General features: G+C 46.5%; 1 protein-coding gene across 5 annotated transcripts in view; it reads right to left on the bottom strand.

Moving 5' to 3' along the window:
• NEK7 (NIMA related kinase 7) overlaps positions 1 to 20,735 on the bottom strand; it is a 119,449-nt gene extending 98,714 nt beyond the window's left edge. The window contains exon 1 of one of the 5 annotated variants that reach the window (XM_090048623.1): positions 20,504 to 20,735. The gene's annotated coding sequence lies outside the window, so the exon portion shown is untranslated. Of the gene's footprint in view, positions 1 to 19,897; positions 20,212 to 20,452 lie in introns of those variants that run through there. The other 4 variants (XM_090048621.1, XM_090048625.1, XM_090048622.1 and 1 more) reach the window with 4 other exon arrangements.
• Between the last annotated feature and the right edge of the window lie 1,786 nt (positions 20,736 to 22,521).

The following is a 22,521-nucleotide window of genomic DNA, read 5'->3' as shown; positions in this document are numbered from 1 at the left end:
CAATCAGGCAAACTGTTGGGACTTCACATCTTATCCTATCTACCCACAACATGTATATACAAATATGCATATTTGGGGAACTTTGTTGTAATTAACTCAAAACTTAATAAAATCTAAACAAGGTCAGAGAGGCCTTAAAAAGGACTTTTAGCTAGATTTAACCTTGATGGCTCAAGACAGGAAGAAAAAAGGAAGAACTGCTAAAGGAACTGTGTAATTTATCAATCATAAAACCATTACCAGTCATCAGCAGAATTTTATGATAGCCCTGGTGAGCCTCTACAAGAAAATGCTGAAAAAATAAGATTGCTAAAAGCATCAGAATGAACATGCCAATTAGAATAAAAAATTGCTAGCAGTTGTTTTGTTTCATTTTTCCAAAATCTCTGACAGTCCGATCTGTTATTTAAACAACCTGATGAAGGCAGTAAGTACTGACAGTTTCTTGCAAGATCTAAAATATCTTCTAAACATCCCACAGCAAAATATAAACAAATGGCAGTACAGAAAGAGATTACAATCAGACAAGTCTCAGGAATCAGCTGAATCTCAGATTGTGATTTGAAGAGTTTTCTTCTTGTAGTTGTTCATTTTTAAGATTCTTTAACTAGTCACAAATAGGGTGACCATCATAGAGGACAGTCTAGTTGTCTTCTGTCCTCCATTAATATGAAACTGAATGCCTTTATGTCCACTACTTTTCTCTTAAAGAGAAGGTGTCGGGTTTCATATCAATAAAGGACAGAGTAGCAGAAAAACCAGAATGTTCTCTATGATGGCCACCCTAGTTACAATTCCACAACCCTCTTTAAAGAGGTACCAGATGTAATCATTGCATCAGATACAAGCAGTCTTGTGCTAGGGGCGTGTGAACCTTCAGTTGCTGATTCAATCTGGAGGAGATTTGGCCACATTCAGAGGCCAAATCTCCAAATCGAAATTGAATCAGGAAACCCATTAATCTCTCCGAATCGAATCGGAAGCCTCCAATTTGATTCAGAAAGATTCGACAATTTGGCCATAGACACAGCTTTATACGTTTTTTCTACATACCTCAAGTTACCAGACATGGCTTATGAACTCTGAGATGGCGAGACAGATGGAGCATCCCATGAGGGTGCGGGGGGCACGCACTCAGCGCCAGACCCGGAAGTGGACCAGAAGTACTTCCAGTCCACTTCTGGCTCTACTACAGAGCATGTGAGTGATCCCCCTCCCAAGCTCAGTGATTGGTGCTTCCTGGGTCGGGAGGGGGGGGAGTACCAAGGCCCCTCCACCCCCGCAGCTGATCACTAAGCCAAGCAGGTGCAGGGACTCCCCTGTACCTTCGGCAGCAAACCCCACCGCACTGCGATCCCATGGGATGCTCCATCCACCCCCCCTCCCCCATCTCAGCATTCACAAGCCATGCCTGGTACCTCGACACGCGTAGAAAAAAAAACATATAGACCTGTGTCTATTGCGGAATCGCTGATTCTCAGAATCAGAATCGAATCTTCAGATTCATCTGAATCAAATCGGGACAGCTGTCTGATCAGCAAATCAAATCATTGTCCCCCAAATCAGGCCAAATCCAAATCAAATACTGCCCGCTTCGCACACCCCCATCTTGTGCTCCTATTCCAATCTTTTTTAACTAACAGCAACTTTAAATTTTTTACAAAACCCTTTAAACAAATGGGATTTCTAGAAGTGGTACTTCATTACAAAAAAAAAAGACAGCATACTCGGCATCTCCAACTGCACTGTCTTCTCTTTGTGTTTACCGATTAGGTTTCAAAGAGCCCTTCACTAAGAGGATCTGATCATCATATAACCATCTGAAGGAATAAATAACATTTTATTTTTATATTTTTTTCCTTCAAAAGAACCACTAACTAAAGAGAGGAGATGACAAGGTGCGATATTTACATAAATCCAAGAAACTGTTTTCTCCAATCAGCATATGGAGGAAAAAAACCTCATACTGAATTCAAGTACTGGCCCAGGGGAGGTGGCAGCTCAGTTCTGGCTTTGGCCTCAGACTCAGGGTTAAAGCCAGAGTTAAGCCACCACCCGCCCCAAGCTATAATGGTTCATTTGGTATGTGAGGGGCCACGTGACTCAGGGAGTGCTGGGGAGACCACAGGGTGGCAGGGAGGGGAAGGAAAAACCTTAAGATTGTAGAACTCAGAACAGGATTGCTAGCTTCACCATGCATTTAAAAAAAAAAGTTCTACATGTAGCGGTGGTTGCCATGCTCCAACACATTCAGTTAACTGAGTCTGCTCGATACAGTGCAATTGCCATGCATCAGAGCAGCCTCTGCGCTCACGTACAGGCAAATCCTGATGTCTCCTTGCTGGTAAAATAATGGATTCATACAATGACTGCAAAAGCTTCCTCACTTTATCAACATGGAAGGAAAGATGCCCTTTACTCAAGAAACTATCCATGACTGCTGACAACTTGACAAGTCAGTGATCCACTTCCAAGTTCCCCACTCTTCGAAAATATTACCAAGGAATATGCAGAAAGAAACTCCCAATACTTAAAATTTTTCAAACTACCTTAATCCTTTAGCCACCTTGCTTTGGTAGATCAGCTACAGTATTTTCATTCACTGACCGTCCTGTTGATGAAACAGGGTTCCATAGATTGCATAGGTGTTAGGGCTCAAAGGAACCTCACAAGATCATTGGGTCCAGCCCCCTTTCCAAGGGACAGGAAGTCAGCTGGAGTCAGATCACCCCAGCAAGATAAGCATCCATGCTCGCACCACTTCTGGGGGGAGTCTATTCCAGACTTTGGAGACTCAGACAGTAAAGTTTTTCCTATCTTCCTAAGCCCAATCTAAAACGGTCTTTCAGCAGTTGGTGATGGTTAGACCTTGTCTTCCCTTTGGGTGCCCTGCTGAACAGATGTTCTCCCAGTTCCTGGAGCACACCCCTTATATACTTGTAGGCTGCCACCAAGTCACACCTAAGCCTTCACTTCTCCAGGCTGAGGAGTCCCATGCCTTTCAGCCTCTCCTCATAAGGCCTGTTCTCTTGACCTCTTGAACATGCACATGAATCTCCTCTGGACTCTCTCTCAAGCTTCTCTACATCCTTTCTAAAGTGTGGAGCCCAGAACTGAATACAGTACTCCAGCTGCGGCCTCACCAAAGCCAAGAAAAGCAAGAGGATGACTTCTTGGGGTCTTGCTTGAGGTGCATCAGTAGATGTAAGCCAGAGCTTTATTTGCTTTGCAGCTGCAGCATCGCATTGGTGGCTCATGTTCATCTTGTGGTCAATCATGACCCACAAGTCTCTCAGTCTTGGTGCTAGTGAGTGTAGCACTGCCGAGCCTATAAGTATGATGTGGATTTTTTCTCCCGAGGTGGAGCACCTTGCATTTCTCTGTGTGAATGTCATCAGGTTTTTATCTACCCACCTGGAGAGCCTGTCCAGGTCAGCCTCAATTGCCAGCCTGTCCTCTAGCATGACCACACTTCCCCATAATTTGGTGTTGTCTACAAACTTAGCAATTCCGCTTCTGACAGCTGAATCTAGATGATTTATGAATATAATAAAGAGTACTGGTCCAAGTACAGAGCCCTCGGGAATGCCACTGGTCACCATGTTGACTATCACTCTCTGGGTCCAACTACAGAGCCAGACCATAAGGTTGTTGAGGCTGCAGTTCCTCAATTTTACCATATGGACATCATGAGAGACCAAGTCAAAGGCTTTTTTGAAATCTAAATATGACATCCACTTCTCCTTTGTCCAGGTGATGTGTCACCTTGTCATAGAAGGAAATGAGGTTGGCCAGGCAAGACCTACCCACAACAAAGCCATGTTGGCCATCTCTCAGAATGTTGCCTTCCATTAGCCTGCTGTTGATGGGTTTTTTGATGATTTTTTACAAGATTTTTCCAGGGACAGAAGTCAAACTGATTGGCCTGTAGTTCCCTGGATCTTTCTTCCTTCCTTTCTTGAAGATAGGCATTATATTGGCCCTCTTCCAATATTCAGGAACCTGTCCCAAGCACCACAAGTTCTCATATATCCTCACCATTGGTCATGCTATGATGTCAGCCAACTCTTAGCACTCTTGGTTACATTCCACCCAGGCCAGCTGACTTGAGGATGTCCAGCCTCTCAAGCTGTTCCCTCACAAGATCTTCACCGATTACAGGCATATAATCTCCCTTATCCTGGGAGTCTTGCATCCTGTCAGGTAGGATCATCCCCTTGGGCTGGTGGAAAACCTACACAAAGTAACTGCTGAGGAGATTAGCTTTTTCCTGGGTGTCGGTTGTCAGCCACCCCATTTGGTTAAGCAAGGGTCTGATGTTGCCTTTGTTTTTTTCCCCCCAACTTGCCATTTATTTGAAGGAGGACTTGTTATTGTCCTTGATTCCCATAGCCAGTTTGAGTTCCATTTCAGGCTTGGCTTTTCTGGGCTGCTCCCTACAGGTACAGGCCAGTGCTAAATAATCCTCCTTAGTGGTAGTTCCCAACTTCCATTCCTTATAAGCTTCTCTTTTCAGATTCAGGAGTTCTATGAGTTCCCTATTGAGCCAAGGGGGTCTCCCAGCCCTTTTGCTACCTTTCCTACAGACCAGAATGGACTTCTCTTGTGCTTTTAGGATCATGTCCTTAAGGAGCAACCACCCATTGTGGACTCCCCTCCCTGTCAGATCATGGTCTCTCAGGGCCTCAACAACCAATCTCTTGAACTTGTGAAAGCCATCTTTCCTAAAGTTGAGGATTTCTGCATTGCTGACTGATTTGCCAGTTTTGCAATGGATAAAGTGATCAACTCATGATCGGGGTTACCAAGCTTCCCATCACTCCTCAGGTCACTAGTTTGATTTTTTTTTAAGAAATAGAAGAAGTGTCCAATAAGAGGAGGAAAGTGCAACTAAAGCAGTGAAATCTAGCCAAGCTTTATTTTTATTATACAATTCAGTGACATTTTCTGGTGCTGTGTATAAGAGAAACGTGAACTGGATAAACGCCTAAATAACTCTTGCATTAAACTGAACAGGAACTTCAATTCCGTAACTGACTAAAACAAAGCTTTTCAGTGCATTACTAAATGTCATTTTTCAGGTCTTTTAGACAACTGCAGATATGTGTTTAAAGTGATAGTTCAAGAAAACTTCATACTTCATTATAACACCAGCACTGTGTTCTTATTTAGAGCTTTACATCAGTAAATCTCAAAGTACTTTCCAAGATGGGGTTCATTCATTACGGCTTTAATTTATTTATATAAAGCAACTCACTGTATGTAAAATTGATTTCCCAAATATAGCGGGATGGATGACGATCATCTGGATTGCAATTTAATCATTAAAATACATTTCAACAAGTTATTCGTCCACCTTTCTGCCGCTAGGATTCAGAATTTCCCAATACTTAACATAGAAGCATTTCACGTTAATGGCAAGAAATCATACCTGAGAAACAACTTCACCATTAATCAGAACCTCAGTGCAGAGATATATAAGCACCTTTTCAATAACTAACCATAAAGCACCCCCTCTATCACTAACTTAGAACTAATTACAGTTAAATACAGACATGCACACACACAGATACATACTAGGACTGTGCAAAATACCAGAGTCTCAATTCAACATCTGTTTCACCGTTTTGAAAGGACAGCGCTTCATTTCAACACTTTGTTTTGAAGCACTGTCCCATTTCGCTTAATTGAAACTGTTTCACTGTTTCGACGCATTTCGACGTTTCGTCCATAGGCTATAATAGGGAATCATGAAAATACCTAAAACTTTGTCAATTCTAGCCTGATTTGGATGAAAACTGCAGGGATGGTAGCCCCTTCTGAGGGCATGAAGCCTGCCAAGCTGCAAGGAGATAGGTGCTGAGGTTTCTGGGAAACTGCACCTCAAACTGACACTTACCAGCAGCGGCAGCCTCCTCTCATCCGGCACACAGATTCAGATGCCTGCACCCCCGGGAGGGCTGTAGAGCTGTGCTAGACTCTTCCCAGGGGTGTGGGTTCCTGGATCTGTGCACCAGATGAGAGGAGGCTGCCTCTGCCACCTGGGACTGATCCTGGGCACAGGCTACAACCAGTACCAAGCAAGATTGCTGCTGCCACCTGTCCCAGACAGCAGCAGCAGCAGCCTCCTCTCTTTTGGCACACAGATCCGGGGGCTCGCACCTTCAGGAGGAGTCCAGCACAGCCCAGTAGCCTTCCCAGTGGTACAAGCCCCTGCATATGTGCCCTGGATGAGTGGAGGCTGCTTCTGCCACGTGGGATCGGTGCTGGACACCACCTGTGCCAAGTGCTAGGGAAGACTGCTGCTGCCACTGGTCCCAGGCAGCAGTGGTAGCTTCCTCTCATCCGGCACACAGATCCGGAAGCTCACACCCCCAGGAAGAGTCTGGCACAGCTCCACATCCTTACCGGGGGGGTGCAGGCCCCCAGATCTGCATGCCAGATGACAGGAGGCTGTTGCTGCCACCTGGGACTGGTGCTGAAGCCGAGTAAGCCCAGCTGCAAAACTCAAAATATATTTAAACTTTCAAAACTTTTTGAGTGCCTTCGTTTTGTTTCAAAGCCTTTGTTTCATTTCTATTTCACTGTTTTACGCTCTAAACATGTTGAAACAGCTTTGAAACAAAACACCAGGCAAAATTTCGCACAGCCCTAATACATCCTACCATGCTGTCATGTCAATCATTTTATATGACATGTTCAGACAACAGTATGAATGAAACACATTGGAATTCTTAAAAGTGTTAAATTGGCCAAATGATTACAGTTATCCAAACAGGTATTATGGAAACAAACTATGATTGGCCCTGCTCAGAGGTCAAGAAAATGGGAGATGGAGAGGGAACCAGGTGAATCACTTCATGAATTTCTATGCAGGTGTCTGACATACATCATTTGAAGGGCATAACTAATTCTCTACTAACACAACTGCTATAATAAGACTCTTCCCTCCCAAACACAGGACTGCTTACATTGGAAGCAGTTGGAATTTGATCAATGGTTTCAACACATGGATCAAGCCCAGAGATCATAGAGAAATGAAAAATACATTTTAAGATTCCTACCCATCCATCACCATTCTCCTCTGAATGAAATTTGGGCCAAGTCAGCCAAAATACCTCCAAAAACTCTGACCTGCTTTGCTCTGTTCCACACCCTTACTACCCTGTCTCAATATGGCCAGTGTTCTAAAACTGAAAAAGGATGGGTAAATTATGTGAAAGTAAGTAATATGAAGAGTTTACTTGTCTTACTTTGCATGCATGTGCATGAAATATGAATATTCAAGAATAATTTCCTATGGGTAAAATATTTTAAGGAGATTAAATAAAGGATTAACATAATTTAAGATTTAATGTACTGATATATTTTAATTGACAGTAGCTTAAGGTATGTTATTTCAAATAGTTTTCAATCCATTTAATGAAAAATGAAGACGATTTGCTCACAAAGATATAAATTGTTCTATAAATTTTAAGCAGATAAAGATTAGCATACAGTTTATCTATGTAATTCACAATACTACAGCCAAATATTCCTATGCATATATATGTGCTGAAATGTTTAAACAAGATAATAATTTTAACAGAAAAAAAACTAAACTATTATCTAACCTCACCATCACCAAAAGCATAATGGTATTTGTATATAAATATGGCTAATTTATAGTAAATAGGCATTGCTAATACATGCTCACTAAGATGGACTTTCTGCTGGAAAGTAAAAAATCTTATTTAAAAAATGATGTTATGAGCTAAGGAAGACAAAATTTACTGAGTGAGCGACAGACCAAGTCATCCAGGGGAACTGAAAAAAGTGGTAAGACAAAGCTGTGCAAGAAAAGACAGACCAAAGTAAAGAATCTCTACAACCTGCATTTTCAGTTCCCTACCACAAATCTGGCTTGCTTTCTTCTATACCAGGGCAAGCAAAATACGGCCTGTGGGCCAGATGCGGCCTGCTACGCCGTTTCATCCAGCTCACAGGCCCCCACCAATTAATCGTACCCCACCCAGCCAGTGCACTTCACTCCCACCCTCGTAAGGCAAAGGGCCCAGCACAGCCATCACGGAGCTTCTGGATGGGGGCTGCTGCTGCCACTGCTGCAGCTGCCAAGGGAGCAGCTCAGCTTCCCTGGTGTCCCACTCAGGTAGGAAAGTGGTGCGGGCGGGGAGGGGGCAGGCGAGAGAAGCTGCAGCTGGGCAGGAGCACAGAGCAGGGGGCTGGGTCTAGGGTTGGGCCTGGTGACATCGCAGAGCCCACAGCCAGGTGGACTGCAGGCAGGCAGGGTGTGGGTGTGAGGAAGGATGGGGGGTTTGAGGATCCCCCACACATTCCCCACTGTGGCACACAGCCCCTGCCACCACCAGCAGCAGCAGTAAGTGTGGGTGCCTGGAGTGCTCATGGCCCATGCAGGTGCTGCCTCCCAGCAACGTGCGGCTCCTCCAGGAGCGCTGCCAGGCCAGCCCACCTCCAATGCACAAGGCTCCACTTGGTACACAGGCAGCTCCACGCCACTGGGGAAAGTCCCGTGTGTTAAGAGCCAGTTGCCTTCTCCGCCCCTTGCTATGCAGATCCCAGGACTCCACCAAGAAGCAGAAAGCAGGGCTTGCCTCCATTTTTGGAGCAATCCCAGGACCTGCACAACAGGAAGTGGGGAAGGCATTCAGCTCCAGTGCACAGGGCTTTTCCCAGTGGTGGAGCTACATATGCACTATGTGGAGCCCTGAAAAACAGAGGTGGGCCAACCAAGCTGAGTTCCTCACCACTATGCACAGCACTGGCCAGAACCACACACTGCTGGGCAGCAGTGCCTCCATGGGCCACAAGCACCCCCACCCGCTGCTGATGCTGCCACCGGCAACAGGGACCATGTACCCTCCAACATCCCACCACACACACACACAGCTCCTACTCCCCACCATACACCCACACCCCTCACACACAATATATAAGAGTAAGACTTTAGTTTTGAGTTATTATGCTATCACCTCTGTATACAGTACGCAAACACAAACCTGACAAAAATATTTTCGTAACAAAATTTAAATGTGTTACAGTAGGTGTTTGACTTCTAATGTACGGTTTGGTTTTTTCCTTGTTCCAAGATGACAACCCTCCCTTCCTAAAAAGAGTACTTCCGGGGGCAAGTGGAGGGATTTCTGGTGACAAAGGTCACGGGTTACAGGCAGGACTTCCAGTCCCAAGATGGTGACGAGGGGGTGGAGCTATGCTTGTGGCCCTAATTAAGTAGCCCTCCAGCCAAAATAATTCCCCACGCCTATGCTATACTAAGCAAGTGGTACATACAAGTTACTTCAGTAGATGAACTGGAAAAAACTGAACACAGGGGCCCAAATGGAGCCTGTTACACTGTTCTCCCACTTTCAGTGTGCTCTGTTATAAATGGTAAAATTCCCTCAAGTCACACCACTGTTGTCAGAATACAGGCAGAAAACACCACAAACACTTTAGGACATGTAACTGAACTGAGACGGGGAATAAGCATTCTTAGCCCTTTAAAGTTCTTCCCCAGCTAACTGACATTTGTCAATGGAGGGCCTGGGGAAAAGCATCAAACTTCTCCTTCTCAATTTTATTCCCAAAGATATATTGTCATTTCTGAGAGAAGGTTGGATGGCGGCTCATGAGAAAGCACTGCTAGTTTTAAGAGGGCCTTCAGAGGCCAATCACGTCAGCAGCTGGAGATACAAACGGGACTGAATTACACTGGTTAAGCTTCAAAATGACCGCACATTGATGAGTCCTATACTTCCTTGCTAAATTTATATCACGGACAGAAAAAAAAAAAAGTTGTATTATGTAATGCTGCAGTTTTCATGGACTTATCCCTTCCCATTCTCTTGTTGAATGGCATATCGTTTGCAAGATTCTAGGGGCAAAGGTCACATTTTAATTTGTTCCGAGACACGCATTTACTTTTTTTTTTTTTTAATCAAAATATTTCATTACTGCACAAGGGCTAGAAAACAGTCTTTCTAAAACTATACACTGCATGAAAAATCTACCCTAGACCCCCTACAGAACCAAGTAAGTTACTATAAATAATTCAACTAATTTCACTTGTTTCCTATCTATCCTATTTTATTTTCACTTTTTTCCATTTATTTTATCCACAGGCACATCAGAAATTCACTGTCTATTTTAGGTTATGTGAACTAGTCTGTACTAACTGCAATTTGGTATTCAAACTATAAAAAATTTACTATTCAGAATACTGACTCAAACAGTAGAAGTTTCCAACTGCACAGTTCACTATAATTTTTTGATTTCACTATTTTACTGGGTAGTTAATCAACTCATCTATTCAGATAACCAGCGCTTACTAAGTATCGTTATATCTATCAAGGTAATTTATTGTTCCCCATCCCCAAATAAATGTGTTACATAGCTATGCAATAAAACAAACTGCAACACTCTTGGAACCAAGATAACCTCCAATTCTGCCAACATGTTGGACGACTTCATGTTCCTTTGTAACTTGAAGAATCAGATTTATTATTTCCACTTCTAAATTAAAACACTGGATGAAGACTTTTGACATCACATCACAACACATGATGAAATGGTAAGACAACCTACTATACCAGTTTGCATTCTCTAATTGTAATTCATAAGGAACTGGGCTTTGTTCATTTGAACACACTGTTCATAGGGTATGAAGTTTTCCAGTATTCTAAGGCTAGGCACTGATGCTTATCTAGCCAGTGTCACTGTAGGGCTGCACCAGTAAAGATTTTCTGGGCTGATACCAATGGCCAATTATTGACGAACCATATTGGTTGATACCAATCCAATTGCCAATATGCAGCCCAGCTGCTTAAACAGCAGCATCCAGCTGGCAAGGCTGCTGGGTGGAAAACTGAGGCCTGGGTTGCGCTCCAAGCAGGCAGGGATAGGTTGGGCAGTGGCGGCAATGAAAGGGTGAATTTTGGGGTGGATGTAGGCCCTCCACAGCCACTGCCACCCGTCCCGGCCTGTCCAGCCCAAGCGCAGCCCTGGCCCACCCCACATGCCAGGAACAGGCCAGAGCAGTCTCTGGCCCTAACCATGCAGTGGCAGCCCACCCTTGTACCCCACACACAGATCCGGGGTGGAGCACCAGAGTGAGACACCTATCTAAAACTCTATATAACACCTTTGACTGTGATAAGGTCTTCTCACATATAAGGAAGTATTAGACCATGGATTTGGAAAAGAGTTCCCAAAGGATTTTAAAAAATGAAAGGATTTACAATGAAAACCTTCCAAAATGAAATCTTATATACTATGTAAAAAAAATAATGTTTTAAGCCATTTACCCAATTTATTACTTGAAGCTTTACAACTATTGTACCAAGTATGTGGTGCACATCTGCAACCCTGCTTTCATTAAACACAAATAAAATACGTAATATAGCATAAATAATGAACATAAGGTCCCTCCTTGCAGAGATGTAGGAAAAAGTAAGAAATGCCAACCATTATCTTTTAATGAACTCCAGGAAAGGAACCAAGAGTATATCCAGAAAGGGCTTAGCACTTCCAGTGGAATTTGGTGGAAATTAGGTACATAAATCCAGAATTACAATCTTGAAACCCCCCACCCGACCATCTTATCTTGGAATTGCTTAAAATCCCTAGGTACTCCAGTTTTTTACTTTAAATCTTCCCAGGCACCTAAAAGCTCTCCTCCTATGCAAGCAAAGAAATGCCACAATCACAACAGAACTGAGCAGCTCAGTGTCTAACTAATGGCTCATGATCCAGTAACTACAATGAAAGCTGACTAATTAGTCATTGGGATAATTCATCACATGGCTTTATCATCTGATGCACTGAATCCCAACCAGAGTCGCACAAGCTTATACACATAATTCATTATCATACAGAATAGGCTGGTAAACCTTTTTCAAGCTATGGTATGGATGGAACCTGGCTCCGGTCCAGCATGGGCTGGGTCACTCCAGCAACAGGAACTGAAGAGGCAAAGGGGGAGGAAAAGGGGGAGGTTTTCCTGTGTCCCCCCCAGAGCTGTGTCCACATCGCCACTATTTCTCCCCAGCTGTGATGTGAGCCCAACTGTGTTACTCCCATTTCTCCTCCTCCTCCAACATGTCCTTATAGGATAGCATTTCCTGTGGTCATTGAGAGATTTCAGGATGCAACTGAGCTGGGACAATGCTAGTAACATTGGCTTCAGCAAAGATGCTGATATTTTTGCAGTACTCTTCCCATTTGATGCAGAGGATTTTCCAGAGGCATTGGTGGCAATCTCTCTCCAGGCTCTTGAGATGACAGTGGAAAGTCAGCCATGTTTCACATTCATAGAAGAGAGCTGGGATGATGACTGCATTGTAGACCTGGATCTTTGTGTCTATATGAAGATAGCGATCAAGAAATACATGCCAAAAAAACTTCCCCAAAGACGGTGCTTGTGCACTAGATTCCACGCTGGATCTCCGCATCAGTGTTTGCTCTCCGAGACAAGTGACTACCAAGGTAAGCTAACTGCTTGACAATGGTAATTTCAGGAGAAGGCCCACAATCATAGGCTGGAGCAGGCTGATACAGCATTTCAGTCTTCTCATTGTTGAGACAAAGTTTGGTAGGCTCCTGAAAAGAGATCCAGCACTGTCTAGATGTTTTTTCTCAGAGCACAAGGATGGCAGTCATTAGCACACTGAAGGTTAAGGATTTTTTTTTAATATTTTGGTCTCTGAGCAAAAACATACCAGATTAAAAAGTCCTCCATCTATTTGATATTCAAGATTGATTCCAGAAGGAAGGCAGTCTTTAATGAAAACTAGGATGGTGGTCAAAAAACAAAATGAAAAACAAAATTGGGGCAATGACCCTATCTTGCTTGACCCTATCTTGGATGACAAAGGCATCCATCTCCAATCTGCTACAAAAAACACAGTCACAGCCATCTGCTCATGGAGATGTTTTAGGGCACTGATGTATTTTCAGAGCTTCCAAATCTGGCCAGTACTTTCCACAAGGCTTCATGACTGACAGAGTCAAAGGCCTTAATAAGGTTAATAAAGTCCATATATGCATCCTGGCTTTGTTCCCAACACTTTTCTTGGACCTGGCAGGCAACAAAGATCACAAAAAATTGCCCCATAGGATGGTCTGAAGCTACATTAAGATCCTCAGCAAGAAGGAGAAGATAGCTCGGGAGTATGCAGGTGAGCATATTCCCAGCTGTGGAAAGAAAGGTGATATCTCAATAGTTCCCGCAGACAGACTTGCCTTCTTTCTTGAAAACAGTCACACCGCTGGCATCCCTCCGGTCCCCATGGATCTCCTCATTGTTCCAAATTAGAGGAACAAATCTGTGGAGTCTCAGAACCTTGCAGCCAGTCTTGAAGATTTCAGCAGGTTTGCCATCTGGTCAAACAGCCTTGTCATTCTTGGTTTCCTTGATGGCATGCCAGACTTCCAGGATAAAAGGGTTGGCAAAGCATCCCCTTTCAAAGTGTTGAGCGACAGACTCAGTGGTGGCATCCGTCACAGTCAATTAACAGTTCCAGAATGCCTTGGAGTGTTCTTTCCATCTAGCCTATATAGACTTGTCATCTTGGAGGAGTGTTGAACCATCCTGCAACTGCAGAGAAGTAGGACCGTGGGAGATTGGACTATAGATGGCTTTTATTGCCTGGAAAAGACTATACATGCCATGTCAAACCAGACTTGGTATCAACCGGTGGTATAGCCAATGGATTCAGCACAGGCTATATAGACAGCGGTTTTAAACCACTTCCACATTTCCATAGTGTTGCCTTCATTTGAAGGCAGGACAGACATTAAGACACTGTTGGAGATCCTTGCAGACCTTCGGGTCTTAACAAGATTTGATGCTGAAAAACTTTCATGTTTCTTTTGGCTGTTTTGAGCATTTCAAAGCAAGCTGGAGGTTCACACTGGATTTGACAAGACTATGATCTGTGCTGCAGTCATTGGTTCCTCACATGACTCATGCGATATGGACATCCATCCAATCACAGACTCTAACAAGAACATAGTCAAAGATGTGCCAGTACGTACAGTGAAAGTGTCTCCAAGTAATGTTGTATTCATCTCACAGAAGACTGTGATTGTAAAGATAAGACCACGCTTTGCACATTTCTCAGGAGAATGCTGCCAGAGTTAGCTTTTCCTACTATTTCCTTTGCAATGGTGTTCCATATCATGCCCAACTGATTTTGACATCAGCAAGGAGAATGATGTTCATAAGAGAATGATCATAACGCTGGAAGGGACCTCAGATCATCAGATCCATCCCCCTGCATGTTGTCATCCTTGCAAGTGTTAGTCAGAACAGGGTCAGATTGGAGTAGAATTATGCTTTGACATCATTATCAGAATCAAGGATTGGTATATATGCACTGATAACAGTGACATACCAGTTATTGCTGAGCTTCATATGGAGGCTGAGCTTCAGACAGAGGAGTAAAAGTAATTAATTGATGCCCATGAGCAGCTCTGAAAATTGACTAATGAGCTGATCCTTGATGGGAAAACCAATGCAATGAATGCACCAGTTTTCTCTTTCAGAAGTAGGTATAGGCTCCACCCTCTTCTCACAGCTGACCTTTGTCCAGTCTTGTCTCACTCAGAGCTGTGATGTCACAGTTGTATCTCACTAGTTCCCTGGAGATTATGGTAGTTCTCCTTTCTGGTTATTCATTGTCTTAGTTATCCATCAACATGCAACATGGGCATGCACAGAGAAGACAGAATGCTTGGCAGGCAAAAACGTGAGCAAGTCTGAGGTAAAGGTGGACAACCATATTTAATGAACAGATGAATGGTAAAGAATGTCCAGAGCCAGTCTAAAGAATCTCTATGTTGTGAGAAGTGCTAACTTTGCATACCTCTGCATGGTTGAGACCTCTGGAGCCTTGTAAAGTATCTCCATGGTGAGTGAGAAGAACTTCAGCCTGTTGTATCACCTATGGAGTTGCTGAACCCATAGGGGGCTCCACAGTGCTAGTAAGCATATGTGGAAGGTGGGCTTACTGAATGATTCTGCAGTAGTTGTGGTGTGTCTCTTGTAAAGTGTATACACATACACACTAACAACATTCTATTACTATTATTACTGTTGTTGTTATTAATGTTATATTTCACTTGCATCTAATTTTGTTGATTGATAAATCAATATTCCCAAACTAAACCAGGCCCAGTAAGGACTAGGGCTTCAGCTCCCACACAAAACCCTGGACATAACACTCCAATCCCCTTCCCCACTGGGCCCTTTTTTTCTGCTCCCCGCCTTGTGCTCCCTGCCTGATCTGCTGCTTTGCTTTCTGCTTCCTAACTTTTGCTTCCTGCCCAATTTGCTGCACTGTTTTCGGCTCTCTCCCCTCCCTGGTCTGCTCTGGCCATACACAGAGGCTGCCTGCTTGCAGGCACACCACAGGTTGGCCACCACTAGTTAAGACGATTGACCAAGGTTGTCTTCTGATCTATTTCTCCATTTTTCAAGAGAGCAAAAGTAAATACAAGGTTTTAAATAGCATACATTTCAGTCTTTTTTTATACAACTCCAGTACAGAAGTGTGTTCTAGCTAGTCCTGAAAATAAATTGTTCAGAACCATGCTCTTTCCTTTGATTTACTGAACTTGAAATTATGGCTGTTACTATGTAGCCAAAAAGCTTTAGTCCCTGCTTATAAATAATTAAAAGATGTAGTGGTTATAAGTTACAAGCATGCATAGAAGGTACAAGACTGGAAGGATCTGACCTTTTGAACTGTTGCCCCAGTCAGCAGAGTTGGGCATGTGCAGTCAGGACAGAATGCTTGGCTGGAAAGCATAGTAAAAGTAAGAGATTGTTGAGACTGACAGGTGAATGTATCCAGTGTGAGTGAAGGTGACTAGCAGATGTTTGATGGACAAAGATCGACAGGTCCTTGACCCAGAATGATTGGATGTGAATAAGCAATGTGATTTTGGGGAATAAACACAAATGCTTCAGATGGTGAGTTTTTAAGTGCCTTCTGCGAGTGTGACTTAGTGGTGTGCGAGTCTGTGGCAGCCTTTGGTGATCTGTTCTTGCGTGGCTTGCTGGTTTATGGATTGCTATATTTGGCTGCATCTGGAGCTGCGTGGAGTGGTATACATGCCTCCTGTGAAAGACTGAGCAATGATACTATCACAAACACCCCATTCCAATAGTGACCTCCTATCCGACTGGACTTAAATTCACTGGTTCTGATCTCAGATTGCCATCACTTGATTTGACTTGTTCTTCTGGGTTTCAACTGCTGTTGCTTACCATTCGCTATGTTCTTCTGCATTACATTTATTAAAGTATCACCCTGCTCTGTATTACTGCGTGCGTTATTACTGTTGTTACTGTTTCATTTCCCTTACACTTTATTCCCTGGTGTTTAAAAAAATCATTTCCTATTTTGCACCCTCAACCTTGTCCTGGTGGATGTGTGAAATACACTAACTAAACTCAGGCTAGGCATCTAGCCAGCAGTGTTATGGATACTTCATTTTTGATCAGCCTGATATGACCCAACCCTTTAACTCCACCTTTACTGCAACAAAATTCACCTTTGGAGGATCAAGTCTCCAAACTTGCTCCTTGTAACAACTTTATTTATCAAATATAGCATTAAATAAACCCTACTATTTTTATTCAAATGTTAATTAAATCATTTTTATATTTTGTGAAGAAGCTGCGATACCACAAATGTCTTAGAAAATGACTACTACTTCAAGATACAGTGAACTCATCAATCAAGCATGGAAATCAAAAAGACCAGCTATGCAAAGGAAATACTCATTTGCTTAAGAAAAGGATTACATATTCATTTCAATAACTGGAATAATGCTCTGAAGAAAGACACTTTATCATGTACAAATTTTCTCTTATACAGGCAGTCCTCGACTTACAACTGTTCGAGTTACAACAAATGGTTCTTATGACCTTTGTAAACTGCAACACTGTTTCAAGGTTCCGACTGGGTTTTGACTTTACGACAATGGACACAGCTACCTCCAGCTGGTAAGTATGTTGTGGTGGGGGGTGGGAGGACAGACCAATGCCCCTGTAGAGATGCAGGGATTGGGGCTGAGGCTAAGGCTGGGACAGGGACTGCCAATCAGGTGGGGGAGGGGGATAGGAGAGAGGGGGTGGGGCAACTCACACCGCTGCTCCTGCCACCGGTCCAGCAGGGCACGGGGGGTATGTGTCCCTGGATCTAAGGATCTACATGGAGCAGGCAGGACTAGGGCTGAGCCAGGCCATACTCCAGGCCAGCAACAGAAAGCAGAGAGCAGGGGTTATGCTCTTCTGCCGCTCACCCAGCCAGAGCCACCTGCCCCACCCCAATCCAGAGGCACGCTTCTCCACCCCATGCCCTGCTGCTGCCACTTGCCCCGCCAGGGCAGGACAGGGTGGGGTGAAGCCGCGGCTCATCCAGGAGATATGGAGAGGCCAGGGCAGCTCTGGCCACTATGTACCGCTTGTCCATAGGCAACACAGAGGATCCACCCCGCCCTGGCAGGGCAAGCAGCAGGAGAGCATAGCCCCTGGTCCCAGAGCCTTGTGACACCCGCCCAGAGCGCAGCCCAGTGCAGCCCTGGCCCCGCCCACCTTGGGCAGATCTGGGGCTAGGGCTGCTTTGGCCTCCCCAATACCCACCCCAGACTGGTGGCAGGAGCAGCGGCAAGAACCACCAGATGAGCTGCCAGACAAGCAGCTCCTGGACCGGGGGCCCGCAGCTTCAGAAGCCACCCACACCCTCCCCGCATCCCCCAACCCCAGCTGTGCAGCCCTTCCCCCGGTCCCTGTCCTAGCCCCAGCCCCAATCCTTCCCTCACTATGGCAGCATTGATCTGCCCTCCTCCACCACAACAGACTTACCAGCTGGAGGCAGCTGTGTCCAGTGCAGCAAAAGAACCAATCCCCCATTTATAACATTGTTCCTATGAGAAAACTGGTTCTGAGTTACAACGTTTCGACTTATGATGCAATTGGTTCGTTAAAACCGTGTCTTAAGTCTGAAGACTGCCTGTAATGAAAATGCAGAATCTCTCATACCACCCAAAGGAGTCTGACAATGCAATATTGTTACAATGTTAGAATCCAATATCTGTACTGTAATTCTTGAATTCACTTAGAGCCTTTTTTTTAACTCAGTTTTACAATTGTATTTTTTCACATACGTAAACTGGAAGAACATATTTATTGTGGAAAATCTCACATACTTGACTAGTAGAAGGAACACATATGCTCAACTTCATAAAGCAAAGTAAGAGAAGTGTAACTCGCTAATATATGGAAGGAAAACTTAATACAAAGTAAGTGATATTGACAACACCAAAAGTAGGGGTGGACCAATATTTTTTGAGCCAATACTAATGGCAAATTATTAACCAGCCATATCAGCTGATACCAGTTTGACTGCTGACAGGCAGCCCCACAGCTTGGAGAGTAGTGTCTGGTGGGTAAGCCTGTTGGAGGGAAGGGGTGTGGTGGAGGCAGACTGAGGCCCATGCAGTGAGGGAGGGAGTGGGGCTGGGTCACAGGCAGGTGCTGCACAGCTGGAGGGGATTGCGGGGGAGAGGGGCACAGTGCAGGATGGAGCTGGCGGTTTGTCCACGGGCCACAGGGGGCAACTCCTGTCACAGCACACACCATGGAGGAGGCCCAGGGGGAACATGCCCCCCAGATCTGTGAGCAGGGTGAGGGCTGCGTACTCAGGACAGGAGCTACACCAGCCTCTTCCTGGTGGGAGGAAGGAGGCTGGCCCTGGGCTGCACTTGGGCCGGGCAGCAGCAGCACTGTGAGGGAAGGCTACAGGGGGACAGGCTACAGCCACCCCAAAATTCTCCATAACCACTCCATAGCCCCCCCTCCCAGTGCCAGTGCTGCCAGCCCTAGCCCCATCCACCCCGAGCACAGCCCTGACACAGTCCCTGCCAGGAAGAACCCAACATAGCCCTGGGTCTGAGCGCACAGTGGCAGTCCGCCCTCGCTCAGCACACATGCCTCCCATACCTCCCCAGGGTGCACGCAGTGGCAGGAGCTATACCTACCCATCCGCAGACAAGTCACCAGCTACACCCTGTGCCCTGGCCTGCCCCCACTGTGCAGTGCCTGCCCCACTCCCTCCCTCACCATGGGGGCCTTGATCTGCACGCCCTATGCCCTGTCCCCTCAACAGCTGGACGCTGCTCTCCAAGCTGCTAGGCTGCATTCCTGGCCATCTGCAGGCTGCGGCTGGGCTCATGCATGTGGCATTTCATAATGTCACCAATATTCACATCAGCCAAAAAAAGCCAATTGCTGATAACGTCAATTTTCTGTTTATCGGTGTTTATACCATATGGACCAATGTATCAGTGCACCCCTACACCACAGTTTGCTAAACATACACAGTAAGTTTTGAGATTGTGTGTGTGTGTACACACACACACACACACACACACACACAAAAAGCAAATGCATCTTACATCACCTAGGATATAAAGCACATAAGTTACTTCCCGTGCTCACTACCTATTCAAGACGTCATGGAATTGGGCTCATATGAACCAACAAACTTTGAAACGTTCATGGAGCTCACCTACTTCAACCTGATTACTCCAACTAACTGGTCTTTTTGCACCTCTCTACCGGATAATATTTTTTATAAGCAGCTCCTCTCATAAACCACCAACAGGGAACGTTCTCAGCAGACCATCCACTCCACACTGACAGAGCACATCCCCCAGGGGGTCAAAAGGAGCCAGAGAAAAGGATGCCACTTCAGTTTTAGTTTTTAACTGTAAAAAATACAACCAGGGAAATGGAAAGCGGAGATGAAAATTAAAAAGGGGGAGACAAGAGGGTTAAGAGCAAAGGCCCCCACATTGGAAAGGCTCCCACCTGCCTTTTGGCTTCAACTGAGGGCCAGCAGTTCTACCCCGAGCACCGGTGTCTGAGAGGTGGGCAAGGAAAGGAAGCACTGACGGGACGTGAAGTAGGAGGCAAGAGTAGTCAGGACCGGCGGCGGCAGCGCAACCCGGCTCCGCCCCGCGGTCCTCGGCAGGCCTCACGGGCGGGGGAAGCTGTAGAGAGCCTGCTCCTGCCCCCGCGCCTCGGCCCAGGGCAGGCCCGGCCCCGCTACGCACCAATACCCAGGCACCAGTGCCGGCCGCGCCCCGCAAGCCGGCTGCCGCTCCCGGCCCCGCGCTCCTAGTTTCGCTCCCCGGGACTTCCCACTTCCCCCGCCCCCCCTGCACCGCACCTCGGCCGGAGCGGCAGCTCGACAGCCAATGGGAGCGGGCCGGCGGGACTCTTGGCCAATGCGGCCGTGCCAGGGGCGGGCGTCTGCTCTGTCTGCCCCGTGCGAGGCGCCGGCGGGGAGGAGGGAGGGAGTTTGTGGGCTACCGCGGGGCCGCCGCGGCCCCGGCCCCGGCCCCTGACGCCGCAGTGCCTCACCGGGAAGTGTGCGCTGCCGCCCGGCCGCCCAGCTCCGCGCCCCGGGCCCACCTCAGGGCCGCGCCGCAGGCTCCAAGCGGGCCGCCCAGTGCGCGACTCCAGCGGCCCAACCGCGTCCGGCCGCTACAAGCGCTGTAAACATCCCGGCATCCCCGAGGAGCGGGGGCGGGGCCTGGGGGCGGCTCCTCCTCGCCCCGAGATCCCCCCCCACCCCGCCGGCCTGGCCCGCAGCCTTGCCGACAGAGTGAGTCCAGGGCCGGGCCGGGACTTCTCACCGGGCTGGGACCGACCCAGCACCGCACCGCCGCCATGTTCCAGCCTCGGCTGCCGCTCTTGGCGCTGACACAACCACCCTGGGGCCTCGCCCCTCGCCCCTTCTTCATTCCTGACCGGGCGGGAAGAAAAACTACGCAGCATCATAGAGGAGTGGAGCTGGAAGCTCCCCCCTCCCCGAGGCAGGATCATGCCAGTCCAAGCCGTTCCCTACAAATCTGGAGTGGCCTGTGTTATCCCACTCAAGCCCAGTTAATGCGGGGCATCCACAAGTAAATATGCCCTGGGCCCACGTCCTTTTCATTGATTTGCACAGCAGTATTTGCAGCCCATTTGGAAAGCTTTGCAGGTATGGGCGGCGGAAGGCCTGGGCTGATGGGGCGTAGCCCCCCCAAAACATGCACGCCACATGCCCCTGGAGATCAGGGTGGCCTGGCGATAGACAGCAGGCAGTGTCAGTGTCAGGGGTGTGGTGGCGGAGAGCTCCTGCAGGTAGCCACAGCAGTGTCAGTGGCTGGGGGGTGTCGACCACTGACTACCAGCAGTGGCAGCCAGCAGGGACCACCTGTACATGGTGCTGGTGGTGAGTGGCAACCACTGGCAGCATCGGCGGCACTTTTTGCAGGGGGTGCAACGCCAAGCTTGAGGTGCACATGCACCGCATCGCCAGTGCCCCAAACTAATTTCACAGCAGCTGGCAACTGCGGGGCCACCATCCTGCAACACCCAGCACTGCTCAGCGTGCAGCCAGGCCAGCGCAGCAGTGCTCCAGCTCCCGCACCACCACGCCACAGCCCAGTGCCCCTGCCACACACTCCTCAGCCCCTCCCAAATAATATTTTCTCCCACCGCCTGTGCTGGGAGGGTAGATCTTTCATGGTAGGGAGCGGAGTGTCCCTTTGTGAAGTCTCCTTAGGACAGGAGGGTCTTGACCCACAGTAGAGGCTGGTGATGCACATAATCATAACAATCATAAAAGAAATGGCAGCTCTACTATCACAGTACCTGTAATGCTTGAGTACCTGTAACACATTGTGTGGTAATGACAGCAGTAGGATGTGAGGACTTGTGAAAACAGGACAGTCAGTCAGTGACCTTGTCCTAGCACCTGGGTCCTGTCTAGTCACAAAGTGAGGTCCATTTAATAGGCATGTTCGTTAACAGTTTTGAACTCCACTTAGTGTGAGCAAAGCAGTATTTAAAATGTATTAGTCATGGCTCTTTTAGGATGGACCATAATCTATCAGGCAGGAAAAAATAACAGCTATTGCATGATGGAAGCATTCTAGTGGGAGCTTTCCTGTGCCTGGCCATAGCATATTATAAAATACCAGAAATGAAATGCTGATTAGGACTTGAGCATAAGTCCTCTGAATAATGCATGGGATGGCTTCCTTTTCTCTGGGTTCAAGGACTACAGTATTAGCATCCTGTAGGAGATGCTAATACTGTACTTTTACACATACCACATGCCCACAAATAAGACACGTATCTTGTTTTTGGAAGGCAGAATATAGGGGGAAAAAAACTTTTTTTCCCCCCAAAGTTATGGCCAGCAGATGGTTTTTTCATGGAGAGGCTGTATTGCAAAATGGCTGCCAGCTTTTCTCGCAGCCAGCAAGCTGAGGACTGGGAAAGGGCTTACACTGGACTCTCCCTTTTTCCTGCTTGCTGAGAGAGAAGCTGGTAGCCATTTTGCAATGTGAATGTCTTCCTGCTCCTGTTTCAGCAAAGAAAATCTGTTTCCTTCCTTAAGACATAGACTTCAACTGGAGGCAGGGTTGATTCTCCCAGAA

The sequence above is a fragment of the Crocodylus siamensis genome, chromosome 5, assembly GCF_052110815.1.
Source record: "Crocodylus siamensis isolate JL-2025a chromosome 5, ASM5211081v1, whole genome shotgun sequence".
Taxonomy (NCBI): domain Eukaryota; kingdom Metazoa; phylum Chordata; order Crocodylia; family Crocodylidae; genus Crocodylus; species Crocodylus siamensis.
The sequence above is the reverse complement of the archived record's forward strand: the minus strand, read 5'-3'. Positions and strand labels throughout refer to the sequence as shown.